The sequence below is a fragment of the Lissotriton helveticus genome, chromosome 5_1, assembly GCF_964261635.1.
Source record: "Lissotriton helveticus chromosome 5_1, aLisHel1.1, whole genome shotgun sequence".
In the NCBI taxonomy this organism is placed as follows: domain Eukaryota; kingdom Metazoa; phylum Chordata; class Amphibia; order Caudata; family Salamandridae; genus Lissotriton; species Lissotriton helveticus.
This window is the reverse complement of record NC_136065.1, coordinates 628,501,265-628,523,896: the sequence shown is the minus strand read 5'-3', so window position 1 is coordinate 628,523,896 and position 22,632 is coordinate 628,501,265.

Here is a 22,632-nt window from a genome sequence, read left to right as displayed (position 1 = left end):
GCACATTAACCTGTCATTCGCTCATCCACCATACCTATAGTCAGCTGGATAGGATCCTGGTGGCTTGATTCCTGGTGGTGGCCATGCAGAGGGTGCAGCACTTGGCTCATTTTTTGTCAGATCATGCTCCTGTACTTTGTGTGATGGATTGGAGGGTTGTTGGTGCACAGGCTCGGAATTGGCGTTTTCCGGTGGATATCTTGGCTGATGTGGTGGGCAGAGATACATTATTGTAGTCTGTGGTGGACTATTTGAAAGTTAACTGGGGTTCCCCATGAAGGCAGTGATCCATGGGCAGGGCATAGGATTGATGTATGAGGTGCGCAGGCAGTTACTGCGTGAGTTGCATGCAGAGGAGGGGGAGCTGACAGATTTGTATAAGTTAGACCTGACCGATCCTGAGACTCAAAGGGAAGAGTCATGGGTGTGCAAGGAGTATAGCGGATAAGTGGGATAGGTTGTATGAATATATGCTTACACAGCTTAGACACCGCTTGTATTGTGAGTGGGACAAGCTGAGCAAGATACTCGCTTGGGTGTCTGGAAGGAAGGGGGCCCCACCCCACTATGATACGTTTAGGAGACCCAGATAGAGTTAATGCGACCTCAAGGGTGGAGGTTGTGGCAGGCCCTACCATGACTACCAAGTCAATACCCTTAACCTGCCATCCTTTACCTGGACATCCAGGCTCGATCACTCAAGGGGCCAGTTTAAATATAAGGGAAAATCCAAATAGTCAGGTGACCAACCCTAGCTATTCAGTGACCAAAGCCTAGTGGAAACCCTAACAATCAGATGACCAGGTTCCAATGGGAGCCCTTACTCTAGCAATTAGGTTACCTGTGCCCACTGGGAATCCTAATTATACAAGGCTAAATCTAAAACGAAATTCACCAGCTTCTCAGGTGTAGCCCTGTTACTAGTGAACCCCTACTTGATTTGGGAGGAGCAAGGGCCAAGAAAGAAGCTGATCACAATGTTTCCTCTGGCTGAACGTCCAGCTGGACTAATTTATTTACTAAGTTAAGGGAGAGGGAGAAATGCCCTAGTCACGTGACCCATGCCAAAGGGTCTAGCACCAAGGCATGTGATCCTGAGCAGGAGGAAGGGAAGAGGTGGAGAACCCTGTTTAGGTGTAACAGAACTAACCCTAACTGCCGGCCTACTAAAAGCCATCAATCCCAAAAAAGTACAACAACCCACATACCAAATACCCGACTCGCAGATACACACGACCACTTCTTACAAAAACAACCTACTGCTTCCCCTTTCAAATACATTCCCATTGTTCTATCCCTACTCTACACACAAGAAATCAAGAGCACAATCACAACACAAATAATGCACAAAGAAAAGAATAAAAAATGACTTATCTACTAACCTCTCATCTTGGGTTTAGGAGTAGGGTGCTGCTCACCTTAAAGCGCATCAATGCCTCGTCAGGGTAAGTAAGCTCTATATAAATACAATTTACAATCACATGTACTAACGCATTTTCCCATAGATGCAGAATGGGAAAACCCTTTTGACACATCAGGCCCTATGTTCTTCCAGACAACCCAGAATAAACGTTTTTACTGCTGATTAGGAACGATTCACATACATTTAATGTTCAGCAGTACCTTCACAATGCTTGGTCCACATTTAACATTTGTGTAAGGTAGGAACAACTTTCGCACATCTCACCTGGTATACGCAATGTGGAGTATACACAGGCCCTGCTCATTATGTGACAGCAATGTGAAATGAGTACCAGCACAACTTCACACAGGGACTACCAGTGTGAAAAACCGCCCGGTGCAACTCCCCGACATGGGAAGAACATTTCCCTTCTGAATGCCTCTAACCCTTTCCAGAAAATGAAAACAATTGATTTAACAAGATGCCTTACCAGCTGTTGATTGTTAAGGCCAGAGCGGTTCCATGTGAATGCGACCTGAAAGTGAAGGCCAGGCCTTCATTACATGGGTATGTGGCAACTGCTAATGTTCTGAGGGAGAGCTTTTAGGAACCTGTGCTCGAGCTGTGGTTTTCAGAGGTAATGTGGCATCCGTTTGTCCAATAATAACCTATACTAAGCAAGCTTTTAAGAAAGAACTACTCATAAATGTGCTTTCAGGGTCGTAACTATCAATAGTGCAGTAAAGGCAGTGGCACTGGGCCCTCTGGATGTGGGGGGGGGGGGGCCCTTATGGTCGTTTTTGCTACTCACCAGGGACAGGGGACATTTTCTAATGAAGACCCATTCCCTGAGCCAGGCACCCCTTCTTCAAGTAGACGGAGGGGCTGCTGCACACAGCATCACTCACTGCCAGCAGGACCTTTTAACAGTGGCGGGCGTCATCCTTGGCTTCAGTTCCACTGAGCTAGATAGACTGTTTCTCAGAGGGTACGAGGAAGGGTTCACTTGTACTCAGTCTTACTCTCTCACTCAAGCTCCAAGTGGAATGACAGATCTAACATCAGAATTCATAGACAAACAGGATGTATGATGTAACAACGCGAGTCAGTACAACGCGCGCTGTTACATCGCGGTCGTCACAACGACTGCGATGTTACCACGCTATGCCAGTACAACGCAAGTCTTTACATCGACTTGCGCTTGAGCTAACATTAGAAAAGTGTAATTTACTATTCTAACTCCAGTCCACTTAACAGTAGGGAAGGTGTTGGGATAGTAAACTACACTATTTGTAATGTTAGCACGCCATCTAGCGCAAGCCGACGTAAAGACTTGCGTTGTAATGGCATATCGTGGTTACGACCGCGATGTAACAGCATCGCAGTGTACTGACTGTGATGTTAAGGATGTTGCCCGGTCAGGGTGGGACTGAGTGGGTCAGAGTTGGACTGGGTGATACTGAGTGGGTCAGAGTAGGAATGAGTGAGACTGTGTAAGTCAGTGAGGCTGAGTGGTCACAGTGGGACTGAGTGGGTCAGCATGGGAATGAGTGAGACTGTATAGGTCAGTGGAACTGTGTGGATCACTGTGGGACACAGCGGGTCAGAATGGAATGAGTGAGACTACATGCGTCAGTGATACAGAGTTTATCTGTGAGAGAATGAGTGAGAACACATAAGTCAATGAGATTTAGTGAGTCATAGTGGGTCAGGGTGAGAATTTTTAAGTCAGTGAATCAGAGTAAGTAAAAGTGATTGAAATACTTCACGGGAGTAAATGAATGGGAATGAGTGGGAATGAGTGAGTGACTAATTAACTGGAGCCAGATTGTAGTAAAGGGATTCATTTGTCTCCCTATATTTCAACCTGTTGCATTTTGACATTTGGGTTTCCTCAGCTGGTTATTGGTACAGACCATCTACATCTTGATAAAATTTGGTCCCCACAATCTTTTTAGGCCGACTCCAGAGTCCCGTTTTAGGACCCATGTTGATGTTTTGCGACTATTACTTGTTATTTCTTATTCACCCAATGTACCTCAGGCCGACTTGTCGTCACCTGCCCAGCGATATCTAGCCACTCCACCTAACCCCTATCTTCCTTTGATTTTGACATCAAATACCACAGCTGTTATTAGCTGAAACATTGCTGGTATCAATCCGAAATTAGGAGATTTAGAATGAAGTCATTTTATGGACTACCATGGAATTAATCTTTTTCAGGAAACATGAGCAGTTGATAAAGTCTTTAGAAGTGGCCTGAAGATCTATTGTGTTCCAGCTATTAGATCCCCTGCAAGACGCCTTTCGGTTGGGTTGCTTGTTTGGTTGAACAGTATTCTGTCCTGTTCTGTAGAGGTGCTACCCATCCCATCCTTAGACTAGCAAGGGTTAATTATTATTTATTTATTTTAGGCATTTGTAAAGCGCAACTGTCACCATTGCAGGCATCCTGGCGCTGATAAGATCAGAGGAAACGGAAGTGATCACGGGGAGTGTGAGCTATCAGGCGGTAACCACGGGGAATAACCAGGTTTTAATCCTTCTTCTGAATGGGAGAAGTTCAGTGATGTGCCTAATCTCAGCAGGGAGAGTGTTCCAGAGTTTGGCAGCTGCCACCTCAAAGGATCTGCCTCCGGATCCAACTTTCCTAAATCTGGGTACAACTACCAGCTTGGCCTCAGAGGATCGAAGCTGTCTGGTTGGAGTATACCAGGCAAATTTCGATTGTAAAGGGGCTGGGCCAGTTCCATGGAGAGCCCTAAAGACTATGCAGAGGGCCTTAAATTGTATCCTCTGTCTCACCGGCAGCCAGTGCAGTTTGCCCAGAGCGGACGGCCCATGAGATCTTCTCGGAAGCCCCAAGGCCAGCTTAGCAGCTGCTGATTGGACCCTTTGGAGCCTATCTAATAAGAACCCAGGGGATCCTAGCAGGAGGGCGTTGCAATAGTCCAGCCTGCTAAGGATGGTACATCTTACCACTTGGGCGCGAGCATGGGATGGTAGGAGAGGCAGGACTTTTCTTAGGGAGCGAAGGATGGCAAAACAGCAGGCAGCCGTCTTTTGAACATGCGTCACCATACTGAGCCTTTGATCCAGCATGACCCCTAGATTGCGGACTGATTCCACCGGCCGAACTTTGGACCCTGTTTCCGGGGGCCAAAAGTTGTTTGGAAACGGTCGGGAAATCTTAGTTCCAGCACTAAAGAGCACCTCCGTCTTCCCTGCGTTAAACTGGAGGGAGTTGTCCTTTAACCATCGGGACGTGTCACGTAGACAGTCATGGAGGACCTCCACAGATGTTGAGTCCTCGCCTTCCAAGGAGAGGATCATCTGCGTGTCATCAGCATAGTTGACAATCCTGATGTTAAATCTTTTAATGAGTGAAATCAGAGGTCTGATATAAAGATTGAAAAGGATTGGGCTGATTGCGGAGCCCTGAGGAACCCCATGTGATATCAAGGAGAAACCTGACTGAAAAGGTGGTATGGACACTGCCTGCTGCCTATCCTGCAGAAATGATTGGAACCACTGCAACGCTGTACCTCTTACTCCCGCCTCAAACAGCCGCCTCAACAGAATCTTGTGGTTCACCGTATCAAAGGCGGCAGACATATCAAGCAGGATCAGGAACGCTGCCTGCCTTCTGTCTGCACGCCTTTGAAGCTCGTCCATAGCGGTGATTAGAGCTGTTTCGGTTCCATGGGCAGGCCGGAAGCCAAATTGAACCCCATCTAGTAATTGATGACATTCCAGATGGTTTACTGTTTACCTGTAAGTTGGGAACCCCGCTCTTCCTGATTACCATCTATAATCAGAGCTTTGGCAACTGGAAAGAGTCTCCCACTTTTCATCTATTGGATGCGACCCTAGCCTTGAACTCTAAGTCCCAACACATTACCTTGGCAGGTGACCTGAATTTAACTTTTGAACCTAATGGAATTGATCAGGACTTATGCCATGATGAAGATCTAGAACGAGGTATTCCTGTACTAACATTTCTAGCAAAGCACCACCTCTCAAGGGCTTCCCTAAATGGTAAACCTCACCATAGCATTTAGCCTGGGGTCCTGTAATGGCCGCTCACCATCTGGTGTCCCTCCCATGCCAACCTTTAAAAGAGGGGCTTATTCTCGTCACATTGATTGTATTATTCTAGAACTTAGGATATGGTGGCTAACATAGACATGAAAGTGCTGGAGAGTGATCGCAATCCTCTGGTACAAATCGTGAAGGACCTAATTCCCCAGGCATCACCATACCTATCTCAGCCCCAACGTTAAATCTTGGAGGCAACCACTGATTGTGAGAATGAGAAGAGGGAAGCTGTGTATTACTCCCCTGAGGTGCTGTCAATCATGTACGCTCAAGTTGCTTCCCACATGATGGGAACGCCCAATAATCGTTGCTGAGCATATTAAGTTATTTACTGGCCTTAAAAAATTATTTCTTAACATTTTTAGGAAGGCCCCTGAAAAGGTTAACTAGTTTGGATAGTTCTCTCAACAGTATAGAGAGGAAAGGGACAGCCTCCTTTAAGTGATAAAAAAAATGAATACGCATGAAATTAGGGACTGTAGAGTACTATATCGATCTGCAATACGGTAAGCAAAGGTAAATTAGGAAAGCAACAAACGTGAAGACCCATTAAAAGCCTCTTTCAATAATGATTTGTGGACATTTTAACAGTTAGTGAGCCTAGGAAGTGAGAACTAAGCCAAGCCAGTGGAGACATCTATTCTGCCATGCGAGTGGGTCGGCCATTCATAGAATCTTTACTCGTATTCACGAGAAACATACTTGATCCTTATCAGTATCGAGCGAGACTCTGTTAGTTCTCCAGAGCTCAAATTCCCGCCTGCTGTTCTCACTGTAGCTGAGACGGCAGCTGCAGTCTCCTCCCAAAAGACCGGCAAGGCACCAAGTATGGACAAGATCCCTGTAGATCTCTTCAAATCTGATCAACGTATCTGGATCCCCTTCATTAACACTGGCTGGTGCAGCATTTCTTGCCTCGTGGAAAGGGGCAGAGATTGTTCCTTTTCTTTAAAAAAAACGGTAGCCTGAATATTTTGTTTAATTACCTCCCAATCCGTCTCCTCAACAACCTACAAAATGTTTTTTGCAAAGAGGTCCGGAAGAGATTATTATAATGAATTGATAAAAAACCACAGCCTCTCCCCTCTCCATGCAGGATTTAGATCTAATACTATTTCAATCTAACAGGTCTTTCACTTTTTGATGACCAAGTGGAAGACTGTGCTCGTTGGCGAAGTAGCCCTTTTTGTTGCGTTCATTGATCATTGAGCTGCTTTAGATAGTTTTTTTTACCATACAAGAGCGAGCCCAAGGCTGAAGGATTCTTAAATTTCATCCGACCGGCACGTGCGCTCTCGCTTTACTTACAGTTTAGGTGCTGCATTTTCTTGACAGCTGTGTTCATCATGGGCTCCTACACACGAAAGGTGTACTTTGTGCCAGTCATGTATGCTATTTGATGAGACTCAGGAATATCTGCTTTTCTTTTTTCCAAACTATTCTAGACCAAGAACTGGTGGATTGTGCCTCTGTGTCACCTTTTGGGGATTTCATACCTTATTACTAATGCTCTTAGAATTTGAAAAAGCAACTCTACTAGTTTGGTACTGACTGCAGAGTCTAAATTTCTTATCCATGCTTGGCCGATTAGACATATTATGATCCTAAACTAACACCTTTATTTAAGGGCTTTTCTATGTTCATGCTTTAGCGACATACATTAGTTTCTTTTAATTGCATTCTGATGAATGAGATAAGTGCACTCTTTTTTCCTGCTATTTTAATGATTTCAATCCATGTTTCCATTGTTTTGTACTTACCTTATGACTCTAGGGGGGAAACATCCTTAACATCGCAGTCAGTACACCGCGATGCTGTTACATTGCGGTCGTTACAACGACTGCGATGTAACCATGCTGTGCCATTAGAACACAAGTCTTTACATCGACTTGCGCTAGATGGCGTGCTAACATTGCAAATAGTGTAGTTTACTATCCCAACACCTTCCCTACTGTTAAGTGGACTGGAGTTGGAATAGTAAATGACACTTTTCTAATGTTAGCTCACCATCCAGCGCAAGTCGATGTAAAGACTTGCGTTGTAATGTCATAGCGTGGTAACATCACAGTCATTGTAACGACTGCGATGTAACAGCACGCGTGGTACTGACTTGCGTTGTTACGTCATACATCCCCCTAACCTACTAAGTCTCATTGATTTATGCAGACTCACTCATTCCCATCGGGCTCACATAGTCTCACTCTGACCCACTGAGTCCTACTCTGTTCCACTCTAACCATCTCAGTCTCACTCATTCCCACTCTGAACCACTCAGTTCCACTGTGACCCACTCAGTCTCTCTGACTAATGCAGTTTCATTCATTTACACTCTGACCCACTCAGTCCCACTCTGACCTATTTGTTCTGACAAACTTAGTCAGCCTCACTTGGTCCCACAGTGACTCACTCTGACCCATTCAGCTTCACTAAATTACGCAGACTCACTCATTCCCACTTCAGCCCAATGTGAACCACTAAGCCTCACTGACTTATGCAGTCTCCCTCATTTCCCCTCTGACCCACTCAGTCCAACTCTGACCCACACATTACTACAGTGACCGTGTCAGTCCCACTCACTCACGCTGGACCACTCATTCTGACTGCCAATCTCACTGATTTTCACTTTGACTCTCTCCTTCTCACTCATTCTCTAACTCACTCAGTCTCCTTCTGACTGAGCATGAAAGATGGAGCAGGAAACTGGAATCTCAAACCTGCGCAGACGCAGTTACCAAGTTTCAGTCTATGCGCGTTCACCCAACCCTTTCCCAACACTGTGAGGAGTTGGGAAAGGGGGTATGACAGGCGACTGATTGGCGTGTAGCCACGGGCCCTGCAGGACTTAAGCCTGCAACATCCATGCATTCCTTTAGGAGTGACACTTCAGCATGTCACCGAACGGGCGGCACTGAGATGTGCAAGGCTCAAGGCCATGGCTGGGATTTCACCCAGTCGTGCTTGGATATTCTCTCTGTTCGCTGGTGCAGGCACCTTCATGCCCCTGAGTCAGTCATCAGAAAGTGTGACTAGCTGTAACAGTCAGTTGCTGGTCAAGATGTTTTTTAATGTTAGCAAGAGAGAGTAATAGCATATTATAGACTCTTGGTATAATCGAAACAGGCCACAAAACAAGGAGAGCATAGCCATGGAGACCTTAAGCGAGAACTGCCACTGCCCTCTATCTATGCAGAATGGCTCTCTCTCCTGAGAAGGTGCCAACGTTTTTTGTAGGAGCTCACTGCCGGTGCTGTCAAATGTCAAGGTAGCTGATTACCAAGGCTGCCCAGACTTGATTCTAACTCACACCTTTTTCTTCTTCCGCCCTATACCATTTTGTCAACCTCTAAATATATTGCACTGTGTGTGAGGAAGGGATGGGGCCGGAGCCTGGGCCTAGGCCAAGGCGAGGTCTAGTGCAGAGCACAACCTAAATCAATCCTTCCCGTTCACAACCATCTGCTAAAAAATACATTGAAATCTATTAAGCCTGCCACTGATGTCCAGGGGAGGTTTTAAAGCCCATAAGAGACATCCACCATGCTGGGCCTCCAAACAGGCAGTGGAAACTTTCTCTGTGTAGAGGTTTCCAGTTCATCTTTTATGTCACAAATTGACATTGGCCTCCTGCATTCCCTTTGCCTCCACTTCCTTGGGCTGCTCCTGAGCTAGAAGCCTGTCATTGCCAGCATCTGCCAGCAAACCTCGTGCCAGCAGTCCTCTGGTAGCCGGTCCCTGTGCCTGCTACCAGCACACCTCCCTCCAGGTTCCTTCCCCCAGGACCCTCTCCCCGAGTCCTCCTGTTCCAGCCTCCTGCACTGCCCTTTTACTGCTCTGCCCTGCTCCTGCCTCTCCAGCACCCCTCCCTGAGGCCTATTTAATGAAGGCTGCAGTGCAGCCATGCATCAGGTGTGCCAAAGGTAAGCCTGTCTGTGCCCATCTGCGCCTGGACCATGGCAAGTGCTGTGGTCCTTCCACCATCCGCCGCTACTCAACAGACGAGCTCCTGGACCTCAAAACCAGATGCCAAAACTCCAGCTGATGCACACCCACCCTGCGCTCCATCGAAGGACCTTTCACCTGTCACCACTGCCATTTCACCTGCCTCACAGGACCACCTACCCACATAGGAACCAACGCCACTACCTCCCAAAAGACCACCAACAACCCAGAACTGCTACACTGAATCCTGCTCAGTGACCGCTCCCACATCAAACATGTCAGAGAAATCTGAGACACCACCACCACCACCCTCACCCCAAATGTCGCCTCTATCACCCAAACTTAGCTCAGCCCCTCCCCTAACCCAGACAGCGGCACCTCCATCCCCAACAGATACAAGATGATACACATGGACCACCCCAAGAAGTATGGAGGAGGAATGACAACTCAATGCCTTTCATGGAGAACCTCAACTTCCTACTGCACATTGATGCCAAGACAACCATAAGAGGCACCCTCGTATACAGACCACCTGGACCCAGGCCAACATTCTGCATCGCGATCAGCAACATCATGGCCCCTCTCACCATCGACTCCCTCCACTTCCTGCTAGGCGACCTCATCTTCCACATGGAGGACCCCAAAGATGTCAACTCCACATCCCTACTGGAGAACCTCAACAACATCGATTTCACTCAACAAGTCTCAAAACCCACCCACAGAGCTGGTCACACCCTCAACACCATCTTCTTGTCCAATGACAGAATGAAATTCACTCACACCATGGAACTCACCTGGACTGACCACACAATTGTCCGTTTTACTATCTTGAATGCCCAGCACACTACCACCAAGCTCCATAGCGCCACGCACTGCAGCAGGGGAAAAGTAACTGAGAGCCAATGGATGAAGACTCTTGGCACCACATCACCCGACAAGTCAGCCAAGCTTGACCCAGCCATCTACAACTTCTCTGACTGGATCAGCAAATGCACTGTCAAAGTCTCCCCACCCCCTCCCCAAAACAGGCAAAAATCAACAGATTACCAAGACAAGCTAGCTGATATACACCCCGGAACTCAGAACCACCAAGCACAACAGTCTTCTACTCAAGAAGCGATGGCGCTCCACCTATTACCCCGCCAACAAAGCTGCACACATAGCAGTACTCAACGACTACCACAGGCACATCAAGGAGGCCAAAAGAGCAGCCATCATGGCGCATCGACGCCGTAGCCAACCAACACTAGAAACTTTTCGAAATCATCAAGGAATTCACTAACCCTACTGCCACAGGAAACACAGTACTTCCCTTCCAACAACTCTGCGACTCACTATTCAATTACTTCCACAGGAAGGTTGCTAAATTCTGCAACCACTCTAGCCTCCAACCTATTTCGCTCAATCCCGACAACCTCATCCAACCTGTGAACCCAGCACAGCCATAACTACCTGGTGCCCACTTGACGTTCAGACCACCACAACCATCATGTCCCCCATCCACTCCCTGGAATCCACCAACCCCTGCCACCTCCCTCTCTTCAACCTCAGATCTAACATAATCAGCCCTGAACTCACCAACCTCCTAAACACTTCCATCTCCACAGCATCCTTCCCTGACAGATGGAAGCACTCAGACATCAGACCCTCTCAAGGAAGCCCTCAGCCATCCCAGTGATCTCAAGAACTACCAGCCAAGACAAAGTACTCGATAAGGCCATCAAGTGACTGCTCACCGACTACCTACAACAAAACCACCTACTCAACCCATCACAATAGGTTTCTGGGCCAACCAGAGAACCAAAACCCCACTCATTGCCGCAACTGATGACATCAAACTCTCCTCAACCAAGGACAAACACTGGCTTTGATTCTCCTAGACTTGTCTGCAGCATTCAACACCCTCCCCCAAAACTTCCTCATAGACAGTCTCCACAACATAGGCATTCAACAACACTCCCTCAAGTGGATCATCTTATTCCACTCAGGATTCACCCAGAGCATCTGCCTGCTTTCTTTCAGCTTACTCCCAAGGACATCATATGTGGCGTGCCCTAATGATTACTCAGTTCAACATCTACATGAGCCCCCTCATGGACATCGTCAGATCCCAGGGACTCAACATCATCTCCTATTCTGATGACACTCAGCTCGACCTCTCTCTCAACAAGGACCCCTCTAACACCAAAACCAACCTCTGAAATGCCATGACCAACGTAGACGACTGGATGAGAAACAGCTGCCTCAAACTGAACTTTGACAAAACTGAGGTACTGATCTTCAGAAATAAGACTCCCGCCTGGGATCACAGATGGTGGCCAGAAAAACTGACCCACATTGACTGACCACACTTGCAACCTCAGCATAATCCTGGACTGCCAACTGATCATGAAACAACAAGTCAACACAGTTGCTTGTTCCTGCTTCCACACCCTCTCAAAACTTTCAGATGGAACCCAGCAAACACCAGAAAGATCACCACAAAAGCCCTCATTAACAGCTGCCTCGACTATGGCAATGCGCTCAACACTGGTACCTCCTCCCAACTCGTCAGAAGACCCCAGACAATACAGAACACAGCAATTAGACTCATCCTGGACCTCACCAAGTGTACCCACATCTCTCCTCACCTCAAAAACCTCCACAGGCTCCCTCTCCAGAAAAGATGCCAGTTCAAGACGCTTCAAAGCCCTCCACAAACAAAGACCTTTCTACATCAATCACAGTCTGAACTTCCATCCTCCCTCAAGACATCTGCACTCCTCTTCAGTCGCCTTCTCACATCCATCACACCCGCAGCGGGAGCCCGGCATTCTCCTACATTGCCGCTAAAGCATGGAATGATCTCCCCGTACACCTTCATTTGGCCTCCTCCCTGGCAGCCTTTAGAAAGCAACTCAAGACCTGGCTTTTCGACGCAGATGCAGCAACCTCAGCGCTCAGTTACCCCTAGAGGTGATAGTGATGTGCTTTTAGAAATGATTGATTGATTCAATTGGAGACAGTGTGAAGGGAGCTAAAATTGTGTGTCACAAAGTGGCAGCACATGAGTTGGCAGGTCTATCGCACTTCCTGTCTCATTATCTCTCTCTTGCAGATCATTTTACTTGTCTCTGCCTTCTTCCTTTGTTGCTGTTATCCTATCTTTATCCTTCTCAGCCTGCCTTCTTTCTTGGTCTTTCTCTATCTTGTTCTTGGTCAACGTCTGATGCTGAAAAATATGTTTAGGGGTTGGCGGAGCTCACAGAGTTGCCCTACGCGGGATTCAGAGGAGTTGCATAAAAACTCTGTGAAATTGCGCAGAGTTCCGCGAGCGGGCGGAGTTACTCCACTAACCAACCCCTAGCTGTGCCCGGCCCCATCTGCGGAACTTTTTGCCATGAACAGTAGTAATTACGTGATGTGGGCAACAGCCTACTTTTAGGAATTTTTTTTGTTAAAGAAGCAAAATGGTTAAGTGCTGAGAGGATGTGAGATTACAGAGGCGTAACATGCCTTAGCCCAAATAAAACAGGGTTACAATCAATAAACTCAATGTCCAGGCAGAATATAGGACCTTTTTAACATAAATAAAAGGTTGCCTGGGGAGCAGGCTGAACCCCACCCTCGGTGGCCAAGGGTACCATACCATGGGGAAGGGGGAGGGGCATGCTGGGTACAACAGATGGCAGCATGGTGGCCCGGGGGGTCTGGAATGGGTGCTGCTAGGCTCCCCCCTGGGACCTTCACATCTCACATGAAGCTTTGGGGAGACGCTGGTAGGGCCGGGACGCATGGTCAGGCAGTGGCCAAGATAAACAGTGTTTAAAACACTTTTCTTTAGACCCAAGTGGGAGGGAGATGATTGCAGGCAGCTCCTGTGCTCCGCTGGACACCCTGAGCATCATGATAGATCCATGTATGAATTAAAGGGTCCTCCTCTAATAGATCAGAAGGGCTGGGATAGAGTCAGTCAGTGTCAGACCCTGGTTGAAATGGAAACCAGCACAACAGCTAGTCTGAATCAGGAAAAAGAAGCACAAAACAGGCCGCGCCCAAATAACGAAAAAACATTGCTAGAAAAGTGACAGTAGCTCTTTGGGACATGGACTCTTCCACTTCAGTATTGGCTTTCCATGCTGCTCCCCTTATACGGAGCCAGGGAGTGACATCACACAGTGGAGGTCCACGATGTCAGAGATGATCATCAGAGCAGTCGAGTAGAAGAACAGATGGAGCTGCCTTCACTGTGGCAATAGAGAGCTTCTTAGGTATTTCAGATAATAATATAATTAGAAGCGGGTGCCAGTAAACCCTACTACGCTGCATAGGCAGAGTTTTTGCCAAACTCGTTGCTCCAAGCAGAGTGCAGAGTGGCAAAAACTGTGAACTCCGCCGGTGGAGCAGGGTTTACCACCCACCCTGTAATATGTTGTGGTCCTTAAAAAATAATTGTCGACCACCTGCAATGACCTTTATAAAGTGTGCACTGATATGACCCAAGACATGGCACTCTTCACTACGAAGACTCCATGATATGGGACTGTTGAGCTCCTACACTTGACAAAAGATCTGTCATCACTGAAAGAGGGCAGTCACACCAGACTGTAGAACTTTTAACGGCGATATAGGAGCTCTTACACATCGATGTTGATTCACAAAAATGCAAGGGCCTAGGACCCAGTATTCTGATGACCATAGTAGAACTGTCATTCCTCTTAGGCTGCTGAATAGTGCTTAATTTGAGCTGTTAGTTGCCAGTGGGGGCCAATGGTGCTCATTTTTGGGGACCGTTTCTTATTTTTTGGCATCAAACGTTTACAGAGAGCTAGAGATGGAAAAACACAAAAAGTAAAAAGACAAAGGAAGAGAAAGATGGAAAAACACCACAAAGGGAGATAGCAGGAACCTGCAAGAGTAATATAAAGGGGTAGGGAATGTCTAGAAGTGAGTTAAAGGCATGAAGTGGATTTAAGACTGCACGGCATTAGTATTCGTTGCGCTAATGTTTAATTCCACCGGGAGGCTCCTGTGCAGAGCTTGGGCACCTTTACAAATTAAGCACTGGAAATGGAAATATTTTTAGAGTCGGGTGCTGACCAATAAATTCACTACATTAAAGGTATAAGGAATGTGTGGCAGCCTTTCTGTGAAGACAGAACCAATGAAGTCGGAAAAAAAATTTAAGCCCCTTTCTGGTTCATTCTCCATCTAAATTATTTCCAGTTTCGTGGGTGTACTTCAGCACTGCCTGCACCCCTAGTTACAGTGCCACAAGTGTCCAGACACTTGAAGGTTTCTGTGGTTTGATACTAATAGTATGATGCTAAGCTTGAAAGGGTAATTTTGAAAACACAGGGTCTGACTTTAAGGCCCTGCTTACTTAGGTGTCATTATAATGCATGGAATTCTGTAATCAGTGTATAAACGGCAGTCTCTAATTTCTTTAAAATCGGCGACTTGCGAAGCACTCAGTTGCCAAATATAAAGAAATTGTGTCAGATCTCGACTATTGAAGGCTATTACAGTCTTGTTCTGACGGCACAATACCTGCTTCAGAGCAAGCAGCTGAGATGAAAGGAAAGTCAGGTCATGGGGCATAATTGAAACAGCTGTTGAACGCAACAAAAACAAACATTGCTTTTCTTTCTTCTCTCTTTTTTAGCTTACAGTGACAAGCAGAGAGAGCATATTTATTTTTTGCTCTCCTTAGATATTTAGAGAAAAGCTAGAATCTTTCTGCATGTTTCTACACATTCTGAGATAGTGCAAATTTATTTAAAAAAAAAACGAAAACACTTCTATTGATCTGGTTTTATTTTCTATTTGCAACAAATAACTAACAGGTTTTTGATGTGTTTAATTGAGCCCTGGAGGTTTTATTTGTATTCTTCATGTTTGAAAACATGCTCCCTCTTTCATGTGAAAGAGCTACACACAGGTTTTAAGTGGTTTGTGGGACATATGATGGCGTGACCATGTATTTTATGAGATAAAGTACCCCCTGGTGTACATGATAAGGGTATTGCAAGTAACTTCGGAGTTCCATAACCTTATAAAGTAAATAGACCTTCCACCTCGTTCCTCTTTATGCTTATGAAACTCCTCTGTGGCTTGCAGTATCCTTAATGAACGGCAGGAAGTACTTTATGCCTTATATGAAGACTTTGCATTCATCTTAGGTTGCCGAACACATGGTTGATTGTGAATTCCTTTTACTGGAAACATAAATGTCAAACCAAGTAATGATAGTGCCCAAACCCTTCACATAAATACAGTGGTATGAGTCTCTAAGTTAAAGCAGCATGGGATGCGTTTACGCAGGTAAACAACGTTTACCCCGAAACTTTCTTCCCGCAGGGAATCACAACGCGGTCGTTACAATGACCGCGTTGTGATTCCGCATACCATTACTCCGCAAGTCAGAACAACGACTTTCGGGGGGGGGGATGGTGTTGGATATAAAATCCAACACATTCCCTAGTGTCCGCACAGACTGGAGTTGGAATAGTAAATTATACTATTCCAACTTCCAGCACCCCCCCTCCTCAAGTCGTTGTTCACAACGCAGTCGTTGTAACGACCGCGTTGTGATTCCCTGCGGGAAGAAAGTCTGCGGGGTAAACTTACCTATTCGTTTACACCATACAAATCTTTGTTGCAGATACAATTACAAGCTGAACTCGAGTAGATGAATGCTTAACATAACCAGGTCAACAACATATCAATGAGAGTGAAGCACATTTTGCCCCACAGTGACGACAGAGGGTAGTTAATTAACAAAACATAAAAGTGTATTAGCAAATTAGCTAGGTTTCAAACTCAAACCACTGAAATTAGTTATAAATAAATAATCACCTTACCAAAGTATTGTTCGGTATAATCAAAAGTGAGTCAGAATAGCAAATGCAAGAATGCCATAAGCAAATCGCATAAGAATCAGTTCACCCATAAAGTAAGTTCCCTAATGCTAAGCTCCGGATTCAAATGAGTTCGGAAGAAGTTTAAACAGCAGGTGTCGGCGAGTAACGCATTTAAAGACATAACCAAATGAAGGTTCATTCAAACAAAGAAGAATTGATTTGCTCCAGAGTTTAACTTTATGAGTGGAAATGCAATAATCTGCTCTCAAAAGAATAGGCAGGACCATCTGAAACTAACTAGATCAGCAATGCATAATAAAACATATGATTCAACAAACTGTTACACTCCCCCACAATTCCAAAGAAGTGGGGACCTAATAAAATCCAGTGTTTACCAGACACAGTGGTGTCGCGCTTCTTCCCAGACTTGTACAAAGGAAGCATACACCTGAATGGCCTTCAGGGGATATCTCATACAGGATGGTACATCACTGTCATGCTGTCCAGAAACAGGTGTAAAACACTCAATATTCAGTTACAGTGAAATTCGCAAAGAAAAACTGTTCTCATGGAAACTAAGCAGCTAAAACAATTCAAGCAACCTAAACTACTGCAGTTTAGAGCTCAGCTTCTGAAAAGGAGATAAAAAACAGTGGCCTAAAATGCATTTTTAATGTTAACATGGGTTATCAAATTGAGGCCTACATTAATTATGGTTAACGTAATGTGAATGCGCTTTAACTGTGGTTAACTGTAATAAGAAAAACTGTAGTTTTTGGCTAAGTATAACATGAGAATCACATTTTATATATGAATATGATATGTAGCTTAGTATGCACTTTGAAACAAGCCCAAACTTGTGACAGACGGTCGCGAAAGTGAAAGCGTTATTCACAGGCAAACTCACCATTACTCCCAATAAGCCTGAATACTGATTTTCAACTATTCAAAACCTGCCAGATCACCATTGTTTTAACCTCAGCTCCCCTTCATAAGACAGTTGTAACGGTCTCCTTCCCTACTTGCTACCGAGAAGCTTCACCATCCCCGTAGTATTTGCACCTAAAATTAAAATTCTTCTCCCATCACCTAGCAAATCCTGGCCCTAACCCCAATCCCATTAACTCCCATTTCCACAACCACACTATCACACTATCACACCACCTCTGCTGGTCTTCCATTTACCACATGACTGCACATATGAAATGCATATAGACTATTTAATTTGCCTTTGATCTCTTACTCTCTCTGCTGATCAAGCCACAATACGCACTTTAAACCCACACTAAATATATTAGTGCCTGAACAACCTAAATGATACAAGCATCCTCAAATCTCCAAGGAAAAAACCTGACCACCCAAAGGGTTAAAAACACCCTTAACCCATCAAATCAAGACCGGTACTGTATCTTGTCCAATCTACCCTCTTTCTGCACAACTTGGTCAGTGATGAAATACCTAGGTTCCGTCTACACAACAGTACAAAGATAGTTTCACTAGCAGTTCTGGTCTACCTGTACTCAATCAGCAATGCAGGCAAACTAGAGGTTCTCAAAGTACTGCTGTACCTCTCCTCTGTTTTTGTCACTATTGAGCACTCAAAATCTTCTTCATTCCCTTTGTTCTGATAACGATTCCTTCTTCCATCTTCCATCAGTGATGATGTGAAGATGCTGGTTGATGTGGTCTAAGTCAATTAATAAATAATAACCTCATTGAAAATCATAAAATGAACCCATCATGGTCCTCCCACATGATGAAGGTAAACAAACCAAAAATTTGAAAAAAAAATCAGAGGAACTAATTAGCTGTAACTATAAATAAGTTGGGAAGACATACGTTTTTCAGGCTATAGTGTAGTGATTTCCCTTCTGGGCCCAATTTGTTCTTCCTTAGTTTGGCACTTTAGATGTTTTAGGCTGTCTCTACTCGCTCTGCATAGCCAAATATAACACATTTGTTTTTATTACAGTATTTTGAGAATACGCTGTACATGCTGTTGTTATTCGGTAACTCTTCTGGGGATTGCATCTGCAGATTTTGTACAAGGTTGCTGGAAATACATAACAAAGTGCACTGTTTTCTTTGCTTTTTTAGCAATAGTTGCTAATTTTTAAACTTATCACAGTCGCACAGCTGCATCTCCAATGCAATACTTTTATCATAAAAACTGTGTCCCATCCTCTTGGGGTAAGGGAGGAGAATTCTTTCAGAGAGGACTGTTTTGGAATGACAGCAGTGCCTGACATGCAGTCCTGAATAAACTAAGTGTATAAGCACGAGGTAGACCACCTAACTGTATACACCACGTATGAGGTCCTAGCCCAATCCTAAAGATCATAAATATATTCCTGTGCTCGCATAGTAAGGATAGACCTAGACAGATCTATAATTTGCCATGGTTGGGATGTTCGTCCTATATAGCCTGTTAGTAATGCTAATTACCTTGTTTAGCTGTGTCTGCCTAATGATCGCAGCACATTTGCTTCATAATAGTCTACGATAGTTTTAATAAATGTATTGTACACTTTCTTCCTGTCTTTCTTGGCTTTACTACAGGCATGCATGAGTAAGTAAGTGAGTAAGTGAGTAAGTGAGTAACGAAAGGGGAGGATCTGTTTCCACAATTGCCCTGGGGACTGAAGGGTCATCCTCAAGGTTGCCGAATTTACCCGTTACTCTGGGAAGGTTAGGAAATTCAAGTGAGGCACTGTGAGCTAGCCAGGAATGGGCGGATAGGTACTAACGTTGTAGAGAGACTCAGTCCCTACATTCTGACATCCTGTGGTCCTAATACACAGTTTTACTTTTCCAGCAGAGTCCGTGCAACAATATTATCATCCCCACTGTTTGTGACCAATGCTTAATTTGAGCCAGTGATTGCAAGTGGGACTTAGTGGCACTCATTTTAAGGGACCGGCACTTAATTTTCCTCAACCTGCACAAGCAAAAAACACAAAAAGCAGGAAGAAGAGAAAGGAAGAAAACCAGTGACAAAGAAAGAAAGACAGGATGAAAAAGACAGTTAGAATCTAGTGATGGATGAAAGGGGCATGAGATACAATCAAGACTATGCAGCTTTTATATTCAATACCCTTAATATACAATAGCACTGGCTTTGGTTTTCTGACTGAAATATTGGGTCACATCACTTTTTCTTTTACAAATTGATTTCAGTTTGGAGCTCAGTGAGTATTTATCTTTTGCCACAGATGTAGTGGATATGAGGTATTTACTTTTAAAGAGGTGCATTAATTTCCAATTATAAAATGGAGGAAATTGATTCATATTTCAGCCAGTATTGGGAGCGTATTTGCAAAACGTTACAAATAGATTCCTTCATACATATGCTGCTTTTCTCAATTCTTATTTAATTATATCAGGAGACGTTTTGGTGCCAGTCAGACAACAGACTGGGAGCCATACTTATGAGAAAGTAACACAACACAGCACAGCGAGTCACCTTGTTGTGCTGTGTTACAGGGAAAGGTCAGGAATGTACCGTATTTATTACAATACTGCACATTCCTGTCCTTTCCCCAGTGCTGGTGCACAATAAACTGCCTAGCACCAATGCAGGCATCCATGAACTATGTTGAAAGGGTGCCTGCATGCATGCAGGATTTATTTTGTGCAGGAAGGGGCATCTTCCTGCACAAAAACAGTTCTCTGAGGCATATTCCTATTTCTATGTTTGCTGTAGAATGCAGCTCCCATAGAGGAAGTAACGAGGAGAAATGAAGATATTTTTCCTCGTTACGGCTCACCCAGGAAGGGATAGCATTTATGCACATTCCCAAGTCCACCAGCAATGGTAAATCTGGGAATGCGTCAAAATCCATGGAAGTTGCCTCGGAACACCCATGCAATGCCCCTGGAATGCCTTTTCAGGGCAAAGTAACTCAACACAGAGATTTACGCTGCATTGCGCTATTCTTGTTCATCAAACCACTCAGGTCTATGCAAAGTGGCCTTGCGTGGCTTGATAAATTGCATTTGGGAGTTGGGTCACACATGCACCAATTTGCATGGTGCAAAACCAACGCAACCCCCTTGATAAATATGGCCCAAATAGTTGAATTGTGCATTAGGTTTTTGAATTTTGGTGCAGAATACTGTAGCTGCATTTGAGGTGTCAATTTTATAAACAAAATCACTAATATGAGCTCTAGCACAATAAGGGTTTTAGATAAACTCAACCTCCTCCAATAAAGCCCCTTCAGATTTTCACTTGAATCCCAGTACTCTCAGGATGGGGTAAACCATGTACTCCTCAAACGAATCGCACCGAAGACCTGAGGTTGCGTGACACATATGAGCCACTATGTCAACTTCATTTGCTTCCAACCAGGTGCCAATCCCTGATATATGCCTCTTAGACAAGAAATTGCACATGTACAGATCAAGTCATCTCTTTAGGAATCATGCCTCCTGCGCCCAAAGAATTCACCAAATCTAACAAAACAGACATGACAGCTATCTTACGCAGTTCGGGGCTAATGTTCGACACACTGGTCGCAAAATATTAGTTGCGATTTGCGACCAGTATTTTTGCAATCAATGTGTAATTTTTTTTAATTGACCTGTGTACCAATAGGTCTATTCTCAAAATGGGAAATCGTAGTTGGACACAATTGGACCTACCTCACGAATATTAATTGCGATTATGATTTGCAGCCATCACAGGAATGGCTGAGTCCTTGGGCTGACAGACCACCATGTCTCTGATTGCTTTCAGATAAAGTATCCTGTTTTTAAAATGCAGCCTGTTTTCCCTAAAGCAAAAAGAGGTTTAGTTTTAAAAAAATGTAACGGTTAACTAACATTTTTAAAGAGATTCCTATTCAGAACAAGCATTTGCATACCCCTCGGATATGAGCAATTACCGCCCAATATCCCTGCTCCCCTGGGCGAGCAAGGTCCTGGAGAAGTACATAAATCTCCAACTCACCAATTTTTTAGAAACACACCTTCTTCTGGACCCCACCCAAACTGGCTTCAGACCCAAACATGGGACCGAGACCGCCCTCCTCATGGTCACCGAGGAGGCCAGGAAAATCCTAGACCAGGGAGGATCAGTGGCAGTGATCCTCCTTGATCTCAGTGCGGCCTTCGATACGGTCAGCCATGTCACCTTGCTGGACCGTATGGCCCAGGTTGGGATCAGGGGCAGAGCATGGTCCTGGTTCCGGTCTTTCCTGGAGGATAGATCTTTCCAGGTGTTTGATGGTGATTCAGTCTCCACCAGCATTCCCCTGAACTGTGGCGTCCCCCAGGGATCCTCCCTGAGCCAGGCTCTCTTCAATCTGTACATGAGGCCGCTGGCTGATGTCGTCCGTCCGTATGGGATCAAGATCATTTCCTACGCGGACGACACGCAGCTAGTGGTCTCCCTTACACAGGAGACCAACCCACCTGTACAGAGCGGACTCAGGGAGTGCCTAGAAGAGGTAAAATCCTGGATGTCCCTCTCATCCTTAAAACTAAACGGAGACAAGACCGAGCTTATGGTCCTCGGCAATTCGGTCTCCAGCCTCCCGACCAATCTTTGGCCACCCAGTTTGGGCCCTCCACCCACCCCCAAAAACAGTATTAAAAGTTTGGGAATTTGGTTGGACAAATCACTCTCCTTCGATGTACAATCCACCAAACTCTCGGCCACCTGCTTTGGCATCATGAAGATGCTTAAAATTTTTTTTCCCCTCCTTCCCATGGAAGCCAAGCAAACATCGATACAAGGCCTGATTCAATCCCGCCTTGATTTTAATAACATTCTTTACCTCGGAGCCCCTGAATCCACTCTGAGGAGGCTGCAGACAGCGCAAAATTGTGCTGCACGTCTGCTACTCAACATCCCTCGCAGACAGTCAGTCAGATCCGGGCTGGCCTCTCTCCACTGGCTACCTATGCGTCAAAGGGTGCTGTTCAAAGCCTTATGCATAGCCCACCAGTCTTTCTGGAACTCTGGCCCCAAGATCACACAGGACCTAATCCATCACTACAGGCCCAACAGGAACCTAAGATCAGATCAATCTTTTTTAGCAGTCACGCCGAGAGTAAGGAGATCCAGAGCTGGAGGTAGGTCTTTCACCTACAATGCGGCGAAGGCCTGGAACACCCTTCCAACGCATTTAAGATCCAACTCTAACCTCACGACATTCCGTAAACAATTGAAAACCTTCCTGTTCCATCTAACCTAAACTCCTCCCTCTCCCGTGCCTCCCCCCTCTGTCGGACATGGTATTCACAGCGCTTGGACGCCTCCGGGCAGCAATTCGCGCTATATAAATCCGCATCAAATCAAATCAAATCAATGCAATAGGTCTCGCATTAGGAAAGTGTGAGCTAGTG